The 25,359-nt window shown below is 41.8% G+C and overlaps 1 protein-coding gene across 1 annotated transcript in view; it reads right to left on the bottom strand.

The window, feature by feature from the left end:
• Window positions 1-18,482, bottom strand: part of VRK1 (VRK serine/threonine kinase 1) — a 74,696-nt gene extending 56,214 nt beyond the window's left edge. The window contains exon 1 of the mRNA XM_032345217.1: window positions 18,380-18,482. The gene's annotated coding sequence lies outside the window, so the exon portion shown is untranslated. The remainder of the gene's footprint in view (window positions 1-18,379) is intronic.
• Window positions 18,483-25,359: the final 6,877 nt, after the last annotated feature.

The following is a 25,359-nucleotide window of genomic DNA, read 5'->3' as shown; positions in this document are numbered from 1 at the left end:
GTTTCATTTTATCATACCTGTCTGAGGTATTCTGTGAGACTGCTTACATTTAACCCAAGGACAACATGGCCTGTCTGTGAATGTCGGGCAGCTTCTGCAGCCAGGGCTGCTCTTTCCTTTTTGCACTGAACAATGGAAGCCCTTTGGGCTGGCCACTGTACCCTTCTGATTCAACCCCAACGGTCCTGGATATTTTCCTTGCTTTCTAGAATAAGATGTTCCAGGTTCCTCATGCACATTTTCCTGTCCCAAACCTAAAATCAATCACTTCTACAAAAAGCCTGTCTCCTTTTAGTGGAAAATGGATTAGAGATCAAAATCTGGGCCCTACAATATTCATTGGTCTCAGGTTGTCATTATTTCTAGATCTTTTTAGTGGACTAAGCTAGAAGAACTCTTTTCAGCGAGAAAACACATCACAAGTTTATATTGATATATTCTATTCAAATTTAAGATTAAAGGGTTTTTGCATAACTTCTTTTGTCTTTCTGTCTCTATTCTCATGTGTCAAAATTCTTCATTCCAAACATTAACCTAAATACTTAACTGATACATATTTCTTCCTTTCAAATTTTTGTTATTTTGTAAAACATTTACATTTCCAAAACTAAAACAACACAAGGTGTGTTCAGAAATCTTCTTCCATTCCCCAGCCTTCCTGTCCTTTCCCTCCACGTAACTGTTTTTATTAGTTTTTAGTTTATCCTTCATTTTTTCTTTTTAAGCAGCAAATAAAATACATTTATCTGTATCACCTGTGTCTTAGGTTAACAGACAAAATATTATATACCTTGTCTGTCATCATGATTTCTTTTACTAACACTATATCCTAAAGATCAATAGCAAATAGGCTCAGCTTCATTCATTAATAAAATGCAAAATAAAATTACAGTAAGACTTAATTTAGCACTAAAATCACATTGTTAAGCTATCAGATTAGCCAGATTCAAAGAGTTAGAAAATACACTGGGTTGACAAGAGTATGAGGCCCATCCCTTTACAGCATTAGCTACCAAAATGTTACATACACAGCCCTATGGCTCAGTCCACTTCTAGCAATTCGTCCTATAGGTACACTCACATCCTGTCAAATGTGTGTGAAAATTAGTGAAGGGAAATCTCACTGAAGTGGAGTCAGGGGGTTAGAAGGGGAGCCATACCACTCAACACCAATTACTAGAAGAATTGTCCATGACAGACCCAACAAAAGAATGGTCAACAGAAAAAACCATCAATTACAGACCCCACAGGAATAGATGTACATTATATCTCCCACAAGAAATAGTCACCAGCCCAGTTCAGCCAATGAGGAACCTCAGCACCCAGAATCCTTGCTTCTCTCCAGCGGACTTTCATTCAGAACAACCTCTGCCAGCTTCCTCTTTCTTCTCCGTAAAATAATGTTCCTCTCCTTTGTGGAACTACCCTCTGGTTTTGCCATAGTTTGCTTGTCCTGAATTACAATTATTTCTGAAAGAATCCATTTCTTCTAGTAAAATAAATGTTATTTTAAGGTTAACATGTACATGGATATTCACTGCAGCATAATATAACAAAAGACTAGAAACATCCTTAATTTACATCAGAAGGGAACTTATTAAGTGAATGATGTCATATCCACAGAATGAACATGCAACTTAAAAAATGAGGTAAACCTATATACATCAGTATGGAACAGCCTCCAAGATACAGTTAAGTGAAAAATGTATGCTGCATATGCTTGAATACATATGACCAGCACTCCCAGGATTGTGCAACAACGCACCATGCTTGGGGACAGCATATTACTGGTACCCTATATAATCAATAGGGGAAAGATGCTTTCATGGTAGGTTTAATTTCCATTCTTTATCCTCCTATATTGTCTAAATTTCTCATTCTCTGCATTTATTTTTCAATTAAAATATTTTTAAAGCATTCTTCATGAATAATGAAAGAACTTGTATTACATAAAATACCAAGTAGCTCTCTCTAGTGTTGTTACTTTGGAATCTGCCTGTACTCAGATCTGCCTAAGTCAGCCCAGCCACGGCTTCAAATTAAAAACAGAGCAATCGACTATGTAGAGAAACAACTCTCAGTGCCTAAATTAGCAGACAAGACAATACCTTATGGTTTTGAGGTAAAGCCTAAGTCAGTCTTTAAAGAGCAACACAATCTGAAAGACTACGGACTGAAAGTGAATACGGACACGAAGTTATTACATTAATATGATCATTTACTTTTGCCCAAGTAATCCTAAATGAGTAAAAATATAGATGACTGAATCTATACGAGAAAGAATTAACCATTAATTACAGTTCCTACACATGAATGAACTAACATGTAACAACAGCTTCCCTCAATATTAAGCACCTATATGGCAGGCTCTGTGTTGGCTAATTTAAATGCATGATCTGTGACTCTTAAAAAACCACAAAACAAAGGTGGCATTATCTTGACTGCATATAACAAAACTGGGAATAAGAAAAGTTAAATAATTTGTCCATGGCTTTCAACCAATAAGTTAAGAGGGCCAACCGAGATTCAAAACACGTGTATGAAAAATAAAATTTTTGCAAAAATGCCTTTTAGTTACTTAACACAAGCATTAAAAGAGAGCACATACCACGGAATAAATCATTTGCAAAACAAAAAGTCTTAAGGTAGTAAAATATTTGCTTTAATATTACAACCGAATACTATTACAAACACCATCAAAACAATATAAAAAATTAAACAGAAATATATTCACATGTTACTATAAATACCCAGCCCAACTCTGAATAAAAAGAATGACTTCCAAAGATCAAAAGAACAAAAGTAGTAATGAAATAAATCACTGATGTAAAGATCTTCAAAAAGAAGTTTTTAGTTGTTTTTAACATAAAATATTGACATAAACTCAGGGGGGAAAAAATGTTATAAACCACTGCAGAGTATTTGAAAAAAACAGTTAATGGTATATGTATAGAAACACTGTACTTGGTGAGACTATCTTCAGGTTCCAGTGTAAAACCCAAAACATTCTAAAGTCCATTTCTCCCGCAAACTCAGCATCTGAATGACGGCACTCTTGTTACCATTCTTTACTAGGTGGTCCAGACAAAATCAACAATTCAAAAATCTAATTTTACCTACATGCAAAGGAAAGTAAAATGCAAATTTCAGCACTGAGTGGTGTTAAGAGCACTAACCCCACATTTCACAGCACTATGATACTATATTACCATTAATTGCATATATGTCACGCTCTTTTGACATTTTTTGTGAGAATCTGGAAATTAAAGACCCTAGCCCTGGTATCCCAAGTCTAACATGAAGTGTCACCTTGTGAGAAACCAACAGATTTTTCTTAAGAAAGGACTGAATTAAAGCTATGCTCCAGGTCTATCTGCTGTGAACCTAGACATGATCTAACTTCTCCAGGTCTTTTTTCCTCACCTATAAAATTACTTGGATTAAAATCTAAGCCAGGAGTTGTACCTACTGATTTGTACAGAAAGAAGCATGGTTCATTTTAGAACCAGTATGAACTATAAAGGATCTATTCCAATAATCAGGAGATGTACATTTTCCAGTCTAAGGTATTCCACAATTCTGTAGGTTGCCAAGGGAAGCTGCTGCCAAGAGAATGCAAAAGGCCTGAAAACCTTCTTAACGCTCTCCCCTTACTACAAAAAGAATGAATGGTCCCTTAACAAAATGAAAGAAAAACAAAGGAAAGAAAACCAAGGCAAAAGAATATTTCTAGTTGCAAATAAATCAAACTAAATGTTAAAAGGCTAACAAACTCAATAATAAAAAGACAACCCAATTTAAAAATGGGCAAAGGATTTAAACAGACATTTCTCCAAAACAGATGTTCAAATGGCCAAGAGCACACAAAAAAGGGCTGGACAATGGTAGTCATTAGGGAAATGAAAACCAAACTACAATGAGATACCACTTCATATTCACAAAGATTCTAACAAAAAGAGACAATATAACAAGCACTGGTGAGGATATGGAGATATCTGAACCCACCTACAGTGCTACTGAAAGTGTATAATGGTGCAGCTGACTTTGGAAAACAATCCGGCAGTTCTTCTGAAGATGTTAAACATAGAGTTATCTCATGACACTACATGTCTACTGGTAGGCACATAACTTAAAGGAAATAAAAACATACATCCACAAAAAAACTGTACATAAGTGTTCATAACAGTATTATTCATAATAGTCAAAACTCGGAAACAACTCCGATGTCCTTGGGCGGATGAATGAATAAACCAACGTGCTCCACCCATACAATGGGCTATTGCCCAGCAATAAAAAATGAAGCACTGACACCTGCTACAACATGGATGCGCCTTGAAAACATTATACTAAGTGAAAGAAGCCAGTTACAAAAGACCCCATATTTTACAACTCCAATTATGCAAGATTTCCAAAATAGGCATTACAGAGACAAAAGCAGACTAACAGTTTCCTAGGGCTGTGGGGAGTGAAGAGAGAATGGAGTGACTGCTAATGGGTAGGAGGTTTCTTTAAAGGTTGATGAAAATATTGTACAATTAGATTATGACGATAGTTGCAGTCCTGGGGAGATGCTAAAAACCACTGAACAATACTCCTTAAATGAGGGAATCGTAGGTTATGTGAACTACATCTCAATAAAGGTGTTTAAAGAAGTTAATGAGAAGAAAAATGCAGTATCAAGGATAATGAAGGAAGGAACAATATATCTATACTGGAGTTATACTGTTTTGTAGAAACAAAACTTGACCTCCTGAAAGAAGGGTAGAAGTTACCCCAAAGCAGGGCCCTAAGTACACAAAGGAATCAGCAAATGACAGATTTCCTGTTCTGTCATCCAGGTGGTTCTTGACTACTCTACTTAGGACACAATTACAGTGCGTAAACCTGACATTCAAAGGCACACCACTTTCCAGAAGCACATATGCAAGATGTTCGGAAGGGAGACTGTTGAGATTAGAACTCACCAGTCACAAATGACTTCTGATGATTCATGAAACTCTACACCATATCTGTGACTCTTAGAAGTTCAAGTAGAAACCGAAGTAAGGGACAAGCATAAGGAATAGTATATGCAAAAGGCTTTCAAAAATTGAACTCGTGTCCTGAACCATGGCTTACTAAAACAGAATAATGAGTTCCTGGCAAGGGACAAAAAATACCAAGAAGATCAGAAGACCATGTCTGGGCAGTGACTTGCCAACATGATCAAAAATCTGTGTTTCATCAGTAGCTTAGATGAAGCTCTAAATGGCATACTCATCACTACTGGCAATAGCAGAAAGCTGGGAGTTACCAGGAACACATCAGATAGAATTCAGATCTAAGAGTCTAACAAGCCTAAATAAAACTGTAGAACTACACAGAATGATCTAATAAACCAGAGTCAGAACAAAAATCAGAACAAGTTTCTTTCAAATCCTTCCTTTTACAGATGAAGCTAAGGCCAGAAGGGTTTAATAATAAGCCAGAGTTCAGAAGGTGTATGAAAGGTAGGTTAAGGCTAGGAATATAGAAACCCTAATTCCCAGCTGTGTCCACCTGACCCAATGCTACCGGCTACTACTTGTATGGTTAAATATACAGGGGGAGGAGGGTAGAGAGGATCCTGACCTCCCTAACTCATAACACACAAAAATCAATTCCTGGAGACTCAGATCTAAATATGAAAGGTAAAATAATAAAGCCAGTAGAGGATAACATAAAAAAAAAAATCTTCGGAGCCCCTGGGTGGCTTGGTCGTTAAGCCTCTGCCTTTGGCTAAGGTGATGATCCTGGGGTCCTGGGATCGAGCCCCACATCGGGCTCCCTGCTCGGCAGGAAGCCTGCTTCTCCCTCTCCCATTCCCCCAGCTTGTGTACCCTCTCTCACTGTGTCTCTCTCTGTCAAATAAATAAATAAAATCTTTAAAAAAAAAAATCTTCACGACTGTTGGGTGGCAAAAGTAAACAGGTCACAAAAAGCACAAACCACAAAAAAAAAGGACTGGTAAGATGGAACTGATTAAAATTTAGAATTTTAGTTCATCAAAAGACACATTACCAGAATGACATGGCAAGCCACAGGATGGGAAGAGATTTTTTACAATTCATGTATTCGACACAGAATTTATATCCAGAACATATGCAAACTCCAATAGTTCAATAAGAAAATGACAACCCAACTTATCTAAAATGGGCAAAAGACTTGAACAGTCACTCTGCAACACAGAATAACCAAATGAGTAACAAGTATACGAAAATTACGCAAAATGCCTATCAAGGAAATGCCAATTAAAATCACACTGAGATCTTCTACACAACCAAGAAACGGTTCAAAAAAGTTCTAAATGTTTAAATGACAATACCAAGTAGAGGCAAGACTGCACAGCAACTGGATCTCACATACATTATCAGTAGGAATATAAATTGGTACAACCGCCTTGGAAAACTGTCAGCAGTATATATTCATCAAAGCTGAAATACATACACACTATGGTCAATAACTCTGCTCTCACATACCCAACTAAAATGAATATATATGTGAACCCAAAGATATGAGTAAGAATTATTAAGACAGCATTATCCATAACTGCTCCAAAGAAGTCATTACTCAAATTCATCTGCAAAACGGTGGATAAACTGTAGTATATAATTTGTGATAACTTTTAGAAATGGCCACAATTTCAGACACCTCTCCCAGAAAGACACGAGGTCTATGTTCCCTCCTCTTGAATCCAGGCAGGCTTGTATCTAATTCAACCAAGAGTACAGCAGAGTGACACTGTATGATTTTCAAGGATAAGTCACTTTTCAGGAAGCTTCCTCTGGGAACCCAGCCGACATGCTGTGAAAACCCAAGCCCTGGTGGAGAATTCTATGTGCAGCTGTTGTGGTCAACAATCCCACATGAACCTCGTCTTTGAGACACCCCAGCCAAGGTACCATGCATGTCAGTGAAGGAGCTTCTAACCGATTCTAGACTGCAACTACCGCAGCGCATGGACAAGCTATGCCCACCAAATTCCTAGCCCACAGAATCCGTGAGCCAACACAACGGCTGCTGTTTCACCCCACTAAGTTTGGAGTGGTGCATTATGCAGTAATCAAAAACCAAAACTAATTATTGTACAGTAAAAGATAACCAGAACAACAGAGCTATGAAACAACAAACTACACAGAGCAAAGATGAACCTCAGACATGGCGCTGCATGAAAGAAGCTTGGTAAAAAGGACTATATACAGTAAGATTTCCCTTAGCGGGCAAAACTAAGCTATAGTTACAGAAGTCAGACTACTGGTTTTACCTTGGGTGGGAGCAATTACTGGAAAGAGGCACAACAGGGGCATGTGGAGTGCTAGAAGAGTGCACGTCTTGCTCTGGGTGGTGGTGATTTTAGTATGTTCACTTTGTTTAAAAAAAAAAAGTCACTGAGCTAGGTCCTTAATATGTGTGCTTTTTCCAGTATGTATATTATACTTCAGGGGGAAAAAATTTCTTTTTAATCAGTAGAACTTGGTAACTCAAATAGAAGCAAGAGTGTGAAGAAGAAATGAAGAATGACTCTAATTTTCCAGCTATAACTGACTAGATAATGCCATTAACTGAACAGTTAAATGACAGGGCAAATACCAATGCGCAGAGAAAGCAGACCACTCCTATTCATTTTGTATTCAAGTATCTATCACTGTCCTTCACACAGTCACTCCAGCCTCCAAGACACTCCCCTCATTTTCATCCTACCTTCTACCCACCTCTCCCTTGCTAGCCTTTTTTCCTTCCTTTCTCCCAGATGCCTCTTAGTATCAGGGTTCCCCAGGCTTCCATCTTAATCCCCTTTCAATCTCCATGCGCAAATGCACACACATGCGAACACAAAGGCCCTGCTCCTGTATTTTCAATCTTAGTTGATGGCATCATCACCTACTTCCTTTTAAAAAAAAACTTCCAAGTCAACCAAGAATTAATACTGTAGTTAGCTAAATCCAATTGAAAAAAAAAAATTAACAGGATACACATAAGCTCCCATGTTGGACCCCAAAACTAATGCCTGAGAAAAGGCTAAAGATACAGCTTAGATAGATCTACTCAACATCATCCAAGTTCGATGTATGATGTGGTCATCAAAGCTATTATATAGCTGATAATAAGAACACAGTATGTAGAAGAAAGGTATTATTCTTCCCCACAGTAATACAAGTTTATAGAAATGCTATATCCAAAACAAGAGATACGACTCTATTTTTACTGATCAAACCAGCCCCAGAGTACTGCATTCAATCCTACGCACTACAGTCTAAAAATGGAATTAAATCAAAGGAAAGCCACCAATGGGGTGAAATGACACAAAAACATGCTTTGTAAGGAACAGCTAATGAACTAGAGATGTCTCAGCTCAAGAAGACTGAGAAAACCTGATGACCATCTTCAAGTATTTGAAAAGACATTACACAGAACAGAGACGCCACTTGTTCTAGTGTCTCCAAAAGACAGAATTGGGTAGCAGAAATCAGAAAGACGACTTCCACTCAATATAAGAAAAAGCTTGCTAACTTGATTAAAAACAGGGCAGTTTGGGGCACCTGCATGGTTCAGTCTGTTGGGTGTCTGCCTTCGGCTCAGGTCATGATCCAGGAGTCGCGGGATTCAGTCCTGCGTTGGCTTCTCCCACTCCCACTCGGGGGGAGTCTTCTTCTCCCTCTGATCTTGTACTTCTGATCCCCATCTTGTACTTTCTCCCTCTCTCTTGCTCTCTCTCAAATAAATAAATAAAACCTTCAGAAAAACAAAACAAAAAACAGGATAGGCTGTCTCTAGAGCAGGGATTCTCAACCTGGGATGATTTTGTCCCCATGGCAAGAGATGCTGCTAAACAGCCTACAATTCCGAGAACCCCTTGCCCCAACCAGGAATGACCCACCTAAAATGTCACTAATGCCGTGGGTGAATAACCTGCTCTAGAGGTAGTGAGTTCCCTGTCACTGGAAGCATTCCATTATAGACTAATCTACTAATATCCAATACATGACTTTAAAAAATGGTGGGAGATAAGCTGAAAAAAAGATTTCCTGTTTCCAAAAAATTCTCCACAGAAATATTCCCTCAGGTATGTTAAAGCAACGATGATGGTAGTGATGATGAACACTGACTGAACACACACTGTGGGCCAGACCTTATACCAAGTAATTCAAATACACATCTCACCATTCATGATCACAGCCAGGCTGAAATAGGTATTATTTTACCTTGATTTGATGGTAAAATCAGGTGGCCCTAATGTCATACAGGGTTAACATTTGAGCCCAGATCTACCTGACTTCAATCATATACCTTGCTGTCCAAAGCACAAATATTAAATGACTTTCAAAGCTTTTGTTCTCTAGAAAATAAATGAATAGCACATATTCTAGAAGTATAGGGACTGAACAGGTTTGTACTCACTGCAAACCTAGCTGGCCAGAAGAAAGAGGAAAGGATTATTTGGAGTAGTCCTATGATGAAGGAGAGAACAATTATCCTGATTGTCCCCAATTGCCTACTTCTGTAAGAGCCAAGAAGCTCTTATATACCCATGGAATCTCAGTCAGAAGCTGAAATTAATGATGACATCCCTTTATCCATAGGCGTGAAAGCTCAGGATGGACAGACGTTTGAACATCCCCGACTGGGAATCCTGCCCTTAACAAATACACTAGATGCAGATACATGGTTTCTTGGCTGCCTATACGCCCGCCCATCTGTCAGGATGGCAGTGTGCCTGCTCACATGTTGGTCAAACTGTCACTAGGGCATAGGTGCCAAGCAATGATAGTTTTAAATGGGCAGCTTGCATAGCACTGTAAGAGCTTGCTCTTCTGCAGAAAAAGGAGGAAAAAAAATAATAAACCTCCGTGACAATACTGAAGGGCTGCAATCACAAATGAAATATTCTTGGTCAATTTCAACACATCAATGGGAAAAAGATCTAGACTGGTAGAAAAAAATCAGACTAAAGAAATTAAATCAAACAGGAAAGGTACTCTGAAGACAAGCGGTTGCACCAAAGCTTTTCACACTGCCAATCTTTCATTAACACACGTCACAGTGATCTTTTAGGCAGTAAATTCTTGCTCAAGAAGTCATCGTTGTTTTAGAAAATGGGATGACATGCTTTTCCATGTTCTAACTAAAAAAAAGCAGAAATGCACTGATATTTGGCAATTTGCCTGAGATTAAGATTTATTTGTTGGGTGATTATTTTTTAAATGACAGAAGTCCAATCAATATCCAAGATAATCTTTTAAATGCAAGAAAGAAAGCAGAAACCAAAAGAGATTCCATCAGATGAATGGCAGGGGGTGGGGGGGTATAATTTGTTTAGATAAAGAAATCAAGAAAGGAAACGGGTGCTAAGAAACAAAAACTGAGTAATCTGGGTCACAAATTAACAAATGAGAACTCATGGCCTGTCCCTGTCACATCCTCCTGACTCAAGGAAAACGCTCCCGAAGTACAGGGAGGTTCCTATTCTGACCTTAAGGAGCTGTCAGGTCGCTTTCATGAAGTATCTAATGTTTTTAATCGTCTGGAAATTCTTCCAGATTCTGACCTATAACTCATCCTGATGCTGCAATTTGAAACGTGTCCTTGTTTAGCCTTCAGTAATTTAGGACTGCTGGCCCTCATTCTCTGTAGAGCTCTTCATATACAAGCGGCAGGACACACTGACCAAATAAACCAAGTCTCCTCTCTGCCATGATGAAATAAAGGCAGTGCCATTAGCTCTCCTCATTGGACCAACTTATTAATAACTCTTTGTTTTCACCATTTCAGTTGCTCACCTCAAGGACCCTCAGGTTGATAAGAAATGTCAACCATGTCAACAATGAGTCAATAGAAACTACTCTTCCTCCCACGTGTACTGAAATGTACAGAAAGTAGCATTGATTTGAAAGAGTTTGGAAGTGCAGCAGAGTTCTGTTTGCCAAAGACAGTGGCAAAAGTCTGAAATCTACCAGGATTCTTCCAGAAAATACCAGGGACTTCATACTCTGACATTACACCACTTTTCGAGCTTTCCAGTAGACAGCTGTGACACAAAGCACTAAGCCAAGGGCCATGGTTATACCCTGTTCTTTGTGAACCTGTTATCGCCACACAGGGTCTACAACAACCTCTATGCATGCCATTTCTGCTGTATCATTTTCCTGCTCAAGAACCCACAGGATCAAATGAAACCAGTTAGCGACACTATAATCTAGCCAACAGTTACATTCCTGAAAAACTATCCATTTCCTTCTTCCTTCCTCCCCTTCACTTGCCTACTCCCGAAAACAGCCAGTTCTTATTTTTTCTAGGACTTGTCTTTGCTCATGCTATTCTCAGAGCGTTTTCCCACTCCTCTCAAACCTGTACATACTTAAGACTCAAGCCATGCCATACTTACATAAATCTGTATCAATTTTCATACTTCACTGCACACTCACTCCCTATCTTCATTTTGGTATGAAGCTTACTGTGTATGGCCAACTGATTTTTTTTCATAAAGGTAAAATATGATTCAATGGGGCAAGTGTAGTCTTTTCAACTCATGATTTTGGAACAGTTGGACATCCACAGGCAAAAGGAAAAGAAAAACAAAGACTAAAGTCATAAACCTATTCTGTGCAAAAATTAACACAAAATGGATCACAGATCTAAATGTAAGACATCAAATTCCAAGTATCTCTCTGACCTAAGATTAGATAAAAGAGTTCTGACACATGCATGATGCCAAAAACACAATTCATATATCAATAAGTTGGAACTCATCAATTAAAATCTTTTGGACTACAAAAGACAATATTAATAGAGGAAAAGACAAGCCACAGACTGAGAGAGTAGATTTACAAATCACTTATCTGTCAAAGCACTCGTATTCAGAATATACAATATACAAAGGACACTCTAAAATCAACAATAAGAGGCGCTTGGGTGGCTCAGTGGGTTAAGTCTCTGCCTTTGGCTCAGGTCATGATCCCAGGGTCCTGGGATCGAGTCCCGCCTTGGGCTCTCTGCTCAGCAGGGAGCCTGTTTCCTCCTCTCTCTCTGACTGCCTCTCTGCCTACTTGTGATCTCTGTATGTCAAACAAATAAATAAAATCTTTTTAAAAAAATAAATTAATTAAATAAAATAAAATCAACAGTAAGAAAACAAACAATCCAAACAAAAAATGGGCAAAATATACGAACAGACAAGTCACCAAAAAAGCTAGATGTTCAACATCATTAGCCACTAGGAAATGCAAATTAAAGCCATGATGCGATAGTACTGCACACCTATCATCATGGCTAACATAAAAAATACTGCCAACCCCAAATGCTGGCGAGAATGTGACAAAACTGCATCTCTCATAGAGTGATGATAGGACTGTAAAATGGCACAGCTATAGTGGAGACGTTTGGCAGTTTCTTAAGTTAAACACTCACTTACCCCACAACCCAACACTCGCACTCCCGGGCATTTATCCTAGAAGAATAAAAACTTAAATTCACACTAAAACCTGTACATGAATACACACTTCCAATTATGGAATGAATGAGTCACAGGAAGGCACATTGTAAGGAATATAGTTAATAATGTAACAGCGATGCATCCTGACAGATGGTAGCTATATGTGTGGTGCAGGCAGTGGAATCCATAATGTGTCCAACAACTTTTGTACACCTGAAACTAATGTAACGTTGTGTCAATTATACTCAAATAAATGGGGGGGGGGGGGGGCGGACCAAACCCTGAACTTGTAAGTGCTCATAGCAGCTTTATCTGTAATTGTCAAAAACCAAAAACAATCCACAGCTCCTTCAGTGGGTTAACAGTTAAATGAAATGTGACTGAGCCATACACTGGACACACACAGTACTATTAGCAAAACCAGAAAATTGACATTGATACAGTATTAGTAATTAAACTACTTATTTGAATTTCAGTTTTCACATTCTTTTTCTGAGTGTATATATAGTCCTAGAACAGTTCATCATGTGCAAAGACTTTTGTAACCATCACAACAATCAGGATACAGAATTGTTACTACATAGAAACTCCTCTGTGCTACCTCTTCAGAGTTAACACACCACCCCACCAGCCTTGACCACACAGACAATGATTTGTTCTCCATTTCTACAATTTTATCACTTCAAGAATACTATATAAACAGGAGTGCCTGGGTGGCTCAGTGGGTTAAGCTTCTGCCTTTGGCTCAGGTCACGGTCTCAGGGTCCTGGAATCGAGCCCCGCACCGGGTTCTCTGCTCAGTGGGGAGTCTGCTTCCCCCCACCCCCAGCCTGCCTCTCTGCCTGCTTGTGATCTCTGTCAAATAAATAAATAAAATCTTTTTTAAAAAAAATTTTTAAAAGAATACTATATAAACAAAATGATACAGTCACACACCCTTCTGAGATTGGCTTTTTTTTTTCTTTTAAGATTGTATTTATTTGACAGAGAGAGATCACAAGTAGAGAGAGAAAGGAGGAAGCAGGCTCCCTGCCTAGCAGAGAGCCTGATGAGGGACTCAATCCCAGGACCCTGAGATCATGACCTGAGCTGCAGGCAGAGGCCCAACCCACTGAGCCACCCAGGCAGTCCTGAGATTGGCTTTTGTCACTCAGTAGTACAATGCCCGTTGAGCTCCACCCAAACTGTCACATGTCGACAATATTGTTCCTTTTTTTATTATGAGTGGGTGTTCCGTTATATGGCTAGACCACATTTTATTGAACCGTTTACCCACTGAAGGACAGGTGGACTTGTTCTCGGGTTCTGGCTATTATTTGAAAAGCTGCTATGAACATTCATGTACAGGTCTTTGTGTGAAAAAGTTTTCATTTTTCTAGGATAAATACTTAAGAATGCAATTGTTAAGTGTATGTTTAGTTTCTTAAGAAACTGCCAAACTCATTTCCAGAGCGGCTGTACCATTTTACATTCCTACCAGCAGCATGAAAGGTAACATAAATTTGCAAAGTCACAGTTTCTAAAATACTTTCTAAAGGCCTGAAAAACCAGGAAGACTAAGCCTCTAAAGTGTCATAACCTGAGCTTAGTTTGTAAAAAATGAATTTTTAAAACTTTTATCTTGATTCCCAAATAAAAGGCTTTTCCTTACTACCTCTCACAAAAAAATTCATACTTAGATAAAATCCCTTTGTTGCTAGCAAGCTCTGTTGCCATATTATATAGTAAGCTGCAATAAGGAGTGAAAAAAAGGCGATATTGCCAACAGAAACAGTACAAGTTTGCTTCTATGTCTTCCAGACATAGCTTTTGAAGACTGAAGGTTTAAAAGCACTTTCCAACTCTTAGTATTGTGAAATGTGTTCACAATGCATTTATACATAGTATCATCAAACAATGGCACTTGTTCAGCTGTTACTTGGTAAAACAATTGAGAAAAAGCAATTAATCTGAAATAAAGCTAAAGTTATCTTAGCTGTAAAATTTCCAAATTCAGGATTTTTTAAAATTTTAAATATAATTGACAAAGATGGATAATGTCTCTTTTGGGTTCTTAAAACAAGGAGCTAGCTGCGGAGCAGACATCCACGTGCAAACAGCAGCAAGACAGCCAGCCCGCAAAGAGATGAAAAAAGTGCACAGAAAGAACTCTAACTTCCCCTAAAAGAGTGGGAGATGGGGCGGGGGGCGGGGGGGGGGGGGGGGGGGTCTGTTGTCCTTGTTCCTAATGACTATCCAGTTCTTCAGTCCCTTGTGGGACCAACTAGATAGTGAGGTCCTAAGACAAATGTGCCTTTCCAATAAAGTATATTATCTCTTTAAAAGGTAGAGGTTGGAACACTCCTAAACCTCCCACCTAAGAACCCTGCAATTTAATTATATGACTCCACCTACGACATCATCGCATTTAATGTATATGGCTTTATTGGTTAATATCTTGGTATGTGCGTATGTTTAATATTCCTCCTAAATATCAGCCAGTGTGAACAGTGTCAATCTTAATTTAATCCTAGAGTACTGGTTCCCATCCAATAGGCCAGAAACCCATGGAGAGACAGGAATTATTGCAAAGAATCATCAAAATCCATGTATCTACATGAAGACTAAAGAAACAATATGATTCACACTGTATTTTCCCAAGTTGAGAAAGATGCTGTGGCTAACAAATGTCTTAATAAATTTACTGGAGAATGCTACTATTAAGTAGTTTTTCTGTCATTAGTATTTACTGATGAATATTAAAAATCTAACTCCTACTGGGAGGGAAGGACACATCTCATCCTCTCTAGGCTCTCTAGAGAGCGTTCCTTTTTGAAGGAAGGGTAGTAAGTCCTAGAGCACCTGGGAGGCTCAGTCATTAAGCATCCGCCTTTGGCTCAGGTCATGCTCCCAGAGTCCTGGGATCAAGTCCACATCAAGTCCCATATCAAGTACTGCACTGGACTCCTGCTTGGCGGGAAGCCTGCTTCTCCCTCTCCTACTCCCTCTGCTTGTGTCTCCTCTCTCACTGGTGCACGCTCGCTCTATCTCTCTCTCTCCCTGTCAAGTAAATAAATAAATAATCTTTAAAAAAAAAAAAAAAAAGAATTGTAGTGGACTGTGCTTGGTTTGAGTGCGGAGATGAAAGACGACACTAGGAGAGGTGGGGCAGAAGGAATTGGGAAAGTGAATGAAATTACTTCAAAACAGCAAGCTCAATGCTAGGTAAACAGCATTCAGGAACCAAGCTGGGAAAAAATTAAAGGGTCTGGCCTTCTTCTCATATTTACAGTGCCAAGTAAGAACATATTCACAGGCGTTTCAGTCAAGGGGACAAACGTACTCTAGATTACAAACACATCCTAGCTAAGTGCTTTGTCAAGATTGCCACCTTCTAAACTAAAATTATATCCTTATTAAAAATTCCATATTTTCTAAATTTATCAATAAGAATGTAGTTTTTAAAATATGTCCTAAACACATAACTTCTTGTGTGCTGGATGCTAGACAACTGAAATGAAAAAATGACCTCTATTAACTTAAACAAACAATAAAGTGTTTAAACACAACTCTCCAATGGCAAGAACAGACTGTTCCTAGCCCCGTTCTTGACATACAGTGAGCAGGTACGGGATGTCCGGTGAATTGATGAGTCCACTTCCGCTCACTCTGAAAAATAACCTCGGCAAGCGTGGAAAATATCCTACAACTCCAAAAACTACCCTCCAGTCCTATTCAGTTATCAATCCACTCTCATAACCCAAGAAGACCAATCTGCATGAAAGCCTCACCCACACACACCAGAGGCAGCACTTAAGTCCCATTAGGTTCACTGCCGAATATATGGTGTTATCAGCATTTGCACATTTGCATAAATTCAGGAATCACCCTTCATTTGATATAAGGTAAATTTAAAGCTTCCAGTAAGTTTTATTTTTCAAATCAAAAATCCTTTCAAAATTGTATTGTTCAATTCAAAATTCTATTCATAGTACACTGTTACTACGATGACTTTAAGGCAAAATACAAGTTGTCCAAAATAAAAATCGTATTTTTTCTTTTCTAGACATTTAGGCATTCACTTATATATTCATTATTTCATATTAGTTCTCAAATACCCAAAAAAAGTGGCCTATTTAAGAAATGTTAGGGTCTGTCAACATTTGGAATGTACTGCTGGTTTTATTTATACACTTGCTTCCTGGAATAGAACTTAGCCTAAGCTTTCCACAGAACCATTTCCTGGGCACTTAGTAACTTATTCTGTGCCAGGTTCTATGCTCCACACGTTACTCCATTATCCCATTTGTTTAACAAATACCCTCTCATAATTGCTGCAGTACTAAAAAAGAAGCCACTACACTATGAACCTGGTATCCGTACCAGATACTAGCACTACATTTACAGTGATACTTCACACAAGTTTTTTGTTATTAAATTCAAGTTGCTCTAGTGTATTCAAACAGAATCGGATCAGCAATGTTTGAGACGCACGGAGAATAACCATCTGGGATCGCTTCAGCAGAGAAAGCTATTATTAGGTGACTACTTAAGTCGCATTCCTTCTATGGGTACATGAACATAACCTTATCTATCCAGAAATTTAATTCCAATCACTACACGCCATTTTGAACAGCATAATCTAAATAAAATGATTACATAAAGAACCCTAGCTTTCCTCTGAAATTGCTTTAACGTTGTAGATTAAATTCTCCCCAAAGAGATGCTCAGCATATGGTAAAAAGGTGTCTTGATTCTGAACTCTGAAAAATAAATCATGACATTTTTTTTTTCCCCTCTTGTGCGTTCAGACTCAACAGACAAGCAATTCGGGGAGACAGGGAGGGAGGAGGGGGGAGGGAGGGAGGGAAGGAGGGGGGAGTCGGGGAGAGAGGATGGATGGATGGGTGGGTGGGTGGATTAATACGGCTGTTCGACAGCTCCCTACAACGGCCTCTCCAACAGCAAAACTGCTATTTCCAAGTTGCTGCAAGAAAAGGAGTTGAGGGGAGGAAAGGAAGAGTCGATACAAAGAAAGACAAAAATGAGTGGCTTGACAAAAAAGAGGTTTAAAAAAATGGATGGCCTCAAGAGGAACCCAGTGTCTGCCTCTCTCTACCTCTCAGCCCAACGACTCTGGCACTGTCCGGGGAATTTAACTGCAGCACCTAAGCGCTCTGGGACTAGAACCAAAAACTATTTCGGCGGTAGGAAACACTGTGGGGTGCCCTCGGATACAACTGCCTCAGTAAAGGCTGCCCCGGCTCAGCCAGGGCAGGAGGCCCACGAAATCCTCTAGAATGTAAACGACCCACGGAGCCCCACGCCCGGCCTCACGCCCCCCAGGCAAGCTCTTAGCCGGCGTCCCCGGACCTCGACAGGGTGCTAAGGAGCCAGTCTCCCACCCTAAGTGTCCCGGGCCTGGAACGCTCTCCTCAGGGGAACAGGCTCCTTCCCCCCCTCTCGGTTCTCCAGTCAAACCTCAGCTCCTCTGGGCTGCCCTTCCTCACCCCCACCACTCTGGCCTCCAATCGCCTGTCCTGGTTTCAAAGGAGATTTCGGGGTCTGCAAACTGCAGCGTTTGCTTCCATTCGGTGTTTCCCCTCCCGAATGTGAACTTCACGATGCCAGAGGGACCTCCTCGGTCCTTGCTGGCCCCTGGTCCCCGGCTCTGACCCCGGGCCCCCAGTGCCCAGGACGCGAGGCAGGTCTGAGCGCGCGAGAGCGAGCAAACAGGCGGGGGGGGTGGAGTGGGAGAGGGCAGCCTGGCAGGTGCACGAAGCCGGGGCCGCCGCTGGGCCTGAGGGGAAGCGGCAGGAAGGGACGCCCGCGCGGCGCCGCCCGAGGTCACGGACGCCCGGACGCCCCGCGCCGGCCCAGCCTCCGGCAGCCCCTCCGCGGTCCCCGCTCGGCGCCCGCGCTCTCGGACCCCGCCGCCCGCGGCCTCCCTACCCCGAGCCGGAGATGCGTCGCCTTCTGCACTGTACGAACTTCCCGCCGCTTTCGCCGACTTGCAACTCCACGGCGGCGTCGGCCCCGTCACACCCTGCAGTATAGAGCCTTCCCATTGGCTGAGGGCGAGCGGGAGAGGCGGGGCAGCCGCGGAGCGGGGCGGAGCCCGCGCCAGCCCGTGCCGCCTCCGCATGCATGCCGGGAGTTGTGGGCCGGCGCTCCCACTGTATGCTGGGAAATGGAGTCTTTCCCAGGCCCAAGGCGATCCGGGTCCCTTCGCCCGCCTGGGCTTCCGGGAAGTGTGGTTTACAGCTTGTGAGTCAGTCCTGATCAGATACTGTACCCTCCAATGCTGTTGGAATCGATATAAGTATTGCCAGTGTTCGCAGCTGCTTGATTTGTTAAGTAAGTGTGTTTGCAAAGGGTGGATGTAAAAGAAGCCCTATCGTCCCGTGGACTAAGGGTCTCCTCTGCCTACTTGCGCTCGCGTTTTCCCACCTTCTGCTCCAGCACCCTGGAAGGCTCGTCCCCCCCCTACCATCTCCCCAGCTTGGGTCAGTGCACCAGGGCCTGGATCTGGAAGAGAACAGCCCGCGCAATGCAAACCCTAGCTCTTTCACTTTGTAGCTTTGTGACCTAAGGCAAGTTACTTAACCCCTGTAAATCTTGCTTTCCTGTTTGTCAGGATTAAATTAGATGATCTATAGACAGTATTTTGCACATAGTAGATACTCAATAAATAGTAGATAGTATTAATATTATTCTGCCCAGCGACTGTCAGACATCTAAATCCTGTCTTTCAAAGCCTACTTCAATGTCTACCTAACCTTCTGTATCATCTCATCTATAATTATCTTAGGCCGTGGTTTCCTTTATATTTACAATAAATTGTCTAAACCTCCATCAACCATGCGGCTATAAGCTCATTGCGAACTGGAACAATGTTCTAGCTCAAAATCACCAAAGCCATAGGCAGAAGGATATTGGTGAGGAGGTTTGTTGAGGAGGGTGGGTATTCCCCTGGATCCTTGTTGGCAAGGCACCTCCAGTTGGCTGGGTGCCTCAGTGGAAGGTCACTGATCCCCAGCCCTCCCCTCCAGCTTACAATGACAGCTTCTTCCCTCTGTGCCTCAGATCTGCAGACAAGCACCACAACTATTCTGAGCCACAAGTTACTGTCCCACCCCTGTGGTTCCCACACCCACATTTTTGTTAATAGTCTCTTTGCAAATGAACCCTCCTCAGATCATCTTATCTCAAACGTGTCATCTGCTTTCTGTTGAGACCCCAAAGGAAACACACGTACAAGGTGAGCACTCAAATATTTGTCACCAAAGAGGTCTCAAGATCACACATCTCATGAGTGTGGAATTTCCCAGCAAGACAATATGTTCAGAATCTATTGAGAAAATTACACTCTACACACTCACATGCACACACACGCACATGCACTCCTCTGCTAAGACTTGGAAGAGGATTTATCTGTCACACTGTGACCATGTTCCCCTAACTTCAACATACACACACAGAAGGACTGTCCCTGCTTCCATGCTGGGTTCGCAACTGCTGGCCTTAAAGCACAGTTAGGCCAGCAGCAGTGCCTGGAGTGTTCCAAGGTGAGAATGGAATATACTTATTCTGGAGCTTGTAGTTACATCACCCGAAGTTGGATGGCTTACTGTTAAATGCTACTCTAGTGCAGCTGTGTTCCAAGGCAGTTGCTAACACCTCCAACACCACCCACACATGCTGAGATGTCCTTCCAGTGCAGAGCGTGGCAAGGGAGCAGTCCAAGATGCCGTCATGGAGACAGTGTGTCTGAAATGCTGTAGATGGGGATACACCCCTGGGACATAGGTATCCCAGGGATACACTCCTGGGATATACCTCTATAGATGGGGATACACCCCTGGGACATCACTGAATTCTGAGGAGTTGGTAGCTTGGTAACAAGATCAGGGCTGCGCAGAAAGTCGACCCATGAGAACTTGCTATGGCTGGGTTTTAGAACTTCAGAACTGAACTAGAGAGGACAGATTCATGAATATAACCCTCCCATCTATGCAAAAATCTTCTACAGTCCAAACAGATGCTTACTGAGCTCTTACTCTGAGCCAGGGTATGAGCTAACCTCTGGGGACTCTAGGGATTCTGTTTTAACTAATGTTTAAGGAGCCTCTATCACCTGTTAGACACTGTGCTTTTTCACATCCATTATTTCAGTTCTTAAAGGGGGAAAAAATATCTCCAAGACTTTAAATTATTCCAGGTCCCCTGAATCTACTAAGTATTGTTTTCACTCCCTCCTTATGCACAGCCCCAGTATATATTAGGAAACTTCTTAGAAAGAAACATTTTCAATGCAGGAATAGAGCTTTGTACAAAAAGCTGTCATAGTCAGTTAATAGGATTCCTGGCTCACAGATCATCATAGATAAAGCAGGGTGACCCGTAAGTGGGCTCAGCTCAATGAATAAAAATTTTCCAGCATCCTAGCAAAGGGAGACCAGCCAAAAATCTATGCATGGGATCTTTATTGATTTGCCAGATAGCCATGCCCCAGATTGCCCTTTTTTTTTATTATTTCCAGGAGACCTGCCAGCTCCTGTAACCCTGATACAAAGGCATAGAAAGGTAACAATAGAGCAGGGCACTTTGACAACGAGAGAGAATGTTGGTATTAGCTAGACCATGGTGGAAACTGTCTGCAAAGTTCAAACAAATATAGTCACCAAGAGGAAACATTGCCCTGGCAGGCTGCCCAGCAGTCGCTGGTTCTGCTCATGAGTCAGTTCATGAGTCCTGGTCCTTGTTGCTTTCATCTGTAGGATGGGAATAATCATCCTGGGCCAACCAGTTCTCTGACTTCCCCAGTACTTTGAGAGGACTTTGATCTACTTGGAACAAAGCTGCTGGGGCATCATTAGTTAATATAGGCAACCTAACAACAACCCCAGGGAATATTGCCTCCTGAGAGGAGGGGAAAGGGAGAAGAGGGAAGGGTAGAATGTGTATGAGGGTCTTCTGCATCCCCTGCCCCTGGTTTCCATGTCTCCTTTCATCCCAGGTTCCCAGAGCCATTACTTCCATTTTATCAAGGGCTTTTGAGCATCTACCATGTGCCAGGCACAAGTTTCCTTAAAAAATGTATAATCCAGTGGGAAAGCCAGACATGTCTACAAATTCTAGGAGCCATGAGTCTTTATGAGCATGCATTATGTGTGGGAAAACTACCTCCCAATAACCTGAGAGGTGCATAATACGATCCCCAGTGTCCAGGTGAGGAGACAAAGCCCCAGAAAAATGAACTGATTTGTTCAAGGTCACTGCTGCTGACCAATAGAGCAGTCTGACTCCATATTCATCCTGATAGCAGTTCCAGCTGCTGATACTGGAAAAGGTAATGATGTAAGGATGAACTACGGGTGGCACACAGACTCTGCAGGGAGAACCCAGAAAGAAGGGCACGTTGTTCTGCCAAGCTCCATAAACAAGGTGACAGACACTGACCTAGTTACTCTACTGAACTAATCTGGTGAGTACCACAGTAGAAACAGGTCCTTTTGGATTTAATGACACAATAATTGAAGATTATAGATTATTCCAAGGTCAGAAGTGGACAAGGGGGCGTTTAAAGGCCTGGGAAATTGCTTCCTCCTCCTTGTCTTTATCCTGATGAGGATGACTATGGAGGTCATGGTGAGGGTGACCGTTTCCATGCATCGTTTTAAGCATTTTCCAGGAATTGTGCTAATACTTTCCCAACCAAATTCTAAGCAATCTTCACAATAGCCCTTGGACGTTAGTATTACCCCTCCCTCCCCCACTGCAGAGATAAGGAAACTAAAGCTCAGAGAAGGAAAGCAACTGGCTCACGCTCACAGAGCTAGTGAGTGATGCAGTGGACTTTAAGCCAGGTTTCAACCAGCTCAGAAGACTGAATGTTTAACCACCTCCCCTGCAGCGCACCAACCATTTATTATTTCATGTGCTTCTATCTCTTCAGCCAGTTTTCAAGACACCATAGTTATTTGTCTTCCCCAAGTTTTGAGAGATTAATGGTACAGGAGATTTTAATGTGTGCACCTCCAAGAACGACTGTGCTGTTCTCAGTGTCCTGGTTCACCAGCTCTCAGTGGAGGACGCTGGTAGATGCGTTACTGTCTGCCTACTCGGGAGGAGTGACAAATAGGGTCACTGACATTCAGCAGACACATCTACCATCATCTGTGGCCCCTTCTTACTACAGAGGCTGCAAAGCTCAAACCTGCATTGCCCAACCCCCTAAGTGTTTAGGACTCGAAATGTGTATTAGGCTCTACCAGGCGAAACTCCTCAAGAAGGTTTGGAGGACAAGAGTGAGGCATCAACCCAGTCATGGAGTCTTGGGATTTCATGCCACCGCGTTCCAATCCCACGTGTCTTATTTCACAAGTGTCAGAAGGCGGTTGCTCTGGTGGCAGGAACAGCTTCCTGATCCCTGGATGGCAGCTACAGTTCTGAGTATGTGTAGTAAAGAATTTAACCTTGCCCAAAAGAGCTCTGACCTTCATCCCAGCTTCTGGGAGGTGATCTTGAAGACCTTGAAATGCCATGTTTGATAGGAGTGTCTCTGTTTGCCTGGGAGCCTTGGGTCACCAGATGGTCCAACAATATGATTTAGGGTAGGGCCATGTTGGAAGTACCAACAACACAACTTACGGCAGGTGCCTTGGGTCATGCAATATCAGTCAACCCCCAGAAGGTTTAGAGACCGAGATCAGCCATGTGGGCCATCGATCACACTTTGGGGCCGAGCCCCAATAAGAACTCTGGACATTGAGACTTGGGTGTCTGGTGGGCAAAACCAACAGTATGATCCCATATTGATGCTGGGAAGCCACGCTTTCCTAACCCCATGGGAAGAGGACAACTGATGCTCTACACTTGGAATCCTGGGCTCTGCTCGTTCCCTTGGCAATTTTAATCCATATCCTACCCATGAGTATACCATGAATTGGCTAGAACTCTCACAACTTTATCTAAACTTGCAAGCCCCTGTGGCATCTTCCTCATCCTTCCCCTCTTCAACTGGCAAGGCAGTTCTGCAGAGTTCCAGCTAGTTCCGCTAGTCCACCCCTTCCAAAATCTTATAAAGCACTAACCTCTTGTATTAAATCAGTTTGAGCTGGGACACCTGGGTGGCTCAGTTGGCTAAGCGATTGCCTTCGGCTCAGGTCATGATCTTGGAGTCCCGGAATCGAGTCCCATGTTGGGCTCCCGGCTCAGTGGAGAATCTGCTTCTCCCTCTGACCCTTCCCCTTCTCGTGCTCTCTCTCTCTCTCAAATAAATAAATAAAATCTTTTTAAAAAACCGCTTTGTGCTTAAAATACCTTGAATGGTTGTTGTGTCCTGTGTTAAACTTTAAGACAGGACAGGAGCTGGCCTTGGTAATGGGCCTCTCCTATCAATTCTAATATGAAGGCTTTTCACTATTTAACATCTCTGAAACCAGAATATGTCTCATGATCAATGCCAATTGTAATTGGCAGTGATTTCCTCTTTTTCTTTACCAGTTCCATATAAAATAATGGGGCATGTTATGATTGGTGGATTTGAATAAATTCCAGGGTATCCGGTGCTTGCTTCATTAGAACTTCTCTCTAGATCACTCCACTTCCCACATCGCACACTAGATTTGACACTCTGAAACACGCAGGGGCATGAGCTTTCCTCCTTTCTCCACTCCACACTTTCTGAAAGTGAAGACAAATGTCCTTAGAGAAGCAGGGTGGTAAGATGATAGTAGCATGGGTGTTGTGATTGAGACAGAGCGCAGTCTGGAACCTCCTTCCGCCATTTAATTGCTGGGTGACCTTGTAGATATTATTAACCTCACTGAGCCTCTTTCTTCTGGAACTGCTTGTAGTTGTCAGGATTGAATGAGACAGTGCCTGCCAAATTCATGTCTCCTTGGCCACTCGTTAAAAGTTGTTTTCCTTCTCCTGTTCATCCCTCTCTTACTTCTCTCCTTCTAAACATCAGGAGGTACACCTCCAGGAACCCCTGCCAGAGGCTGTCATCATTGATTGCCGGTGACTAGCCACAGACTCAAGTTCAATACACATACATGTTCATATCAGCTGCCAGGTTGCAAACTAGGAAAGGAAGGAGTGCTCTTCCAATACAAAAGCAAATTGTTGCTTTTCTTTTCAAACATCCAACTCTTATTATGTTTTGATTTCAGGGCTGCTCCAAGATTCCGGAACAAAAGACACTATTTGTGAGTATTGTTATGAGACTCAAAGGGGCCCTGAGCAAAACAAAATCATTTTATCACAAAAGAATTGGAGAGACTTGTTTCCCAATGTAGTCGTTGCCCGGAAAATGCATTTTTTCCCATTTTCCACACATCATCACCATCACCACCTTGCTTTAACTAAACCCATAGCCTGTCAATTAATCTATAGGCAAATATTTTTCAATAATATTAAGTGAAAGATGGGGTCCCTCGGAGGCTCAATCAATTGAGAAACCAACTCTTGATTTCGGCTCAGGTCATGATCTCGGGGTCCTGATCGAGCCCCGCCATTGGGTTCTGTGCTCAGTGGGGAGCCTGCTTGAGATTCTCTCTCTCCTTCTCCCTCTGCTCCTCCCCCACTTGCACACACGCACACACGCATGTGCTTGCTCACTCTCTCTAAAATAAAATAGATAAATCCTTAAAAAAATAACTGAAAGATTTTAGCAGTTACCCTGTGCCAGGCATGGTCCTAAGTACACGATATATATCCATCTCATCTGGTCTTCCCAGGAGCTCTGGGGGTAAGTACCATTATTAACTCATTTTGCAGGCAAGGAAGTTGAGTCTTGGAGAAAGAAGTTGGGCCACTTGCCCAAAGTCACATAGCTAGTAAGTGATGGAGGCAGACTTGAACTCAGCTGTACAATGTCAATGCTTATGCTTTTCCTGTATGTCAAAGGGAATGTGGGATCTCAC

Source organism: Mustela erminea, chromosome 5, assembly GCF_009829155.1.
Source record: "Mustela erminea isolate mMusErm1 chromosome 5, mMusErm1.Pri, whole genome shotgun sequence".
Classification (NCBI taxonomy): Eukaryota; Metazoa; Chordata; class Mammalia; order Carnivora; family Mustelidae; genus Mustela; species Mustela erminea.
Note: the sequence above shows the minus strand (reverse complement) of the source record. Positions and strands in the feature narration are given on the sequence as shown.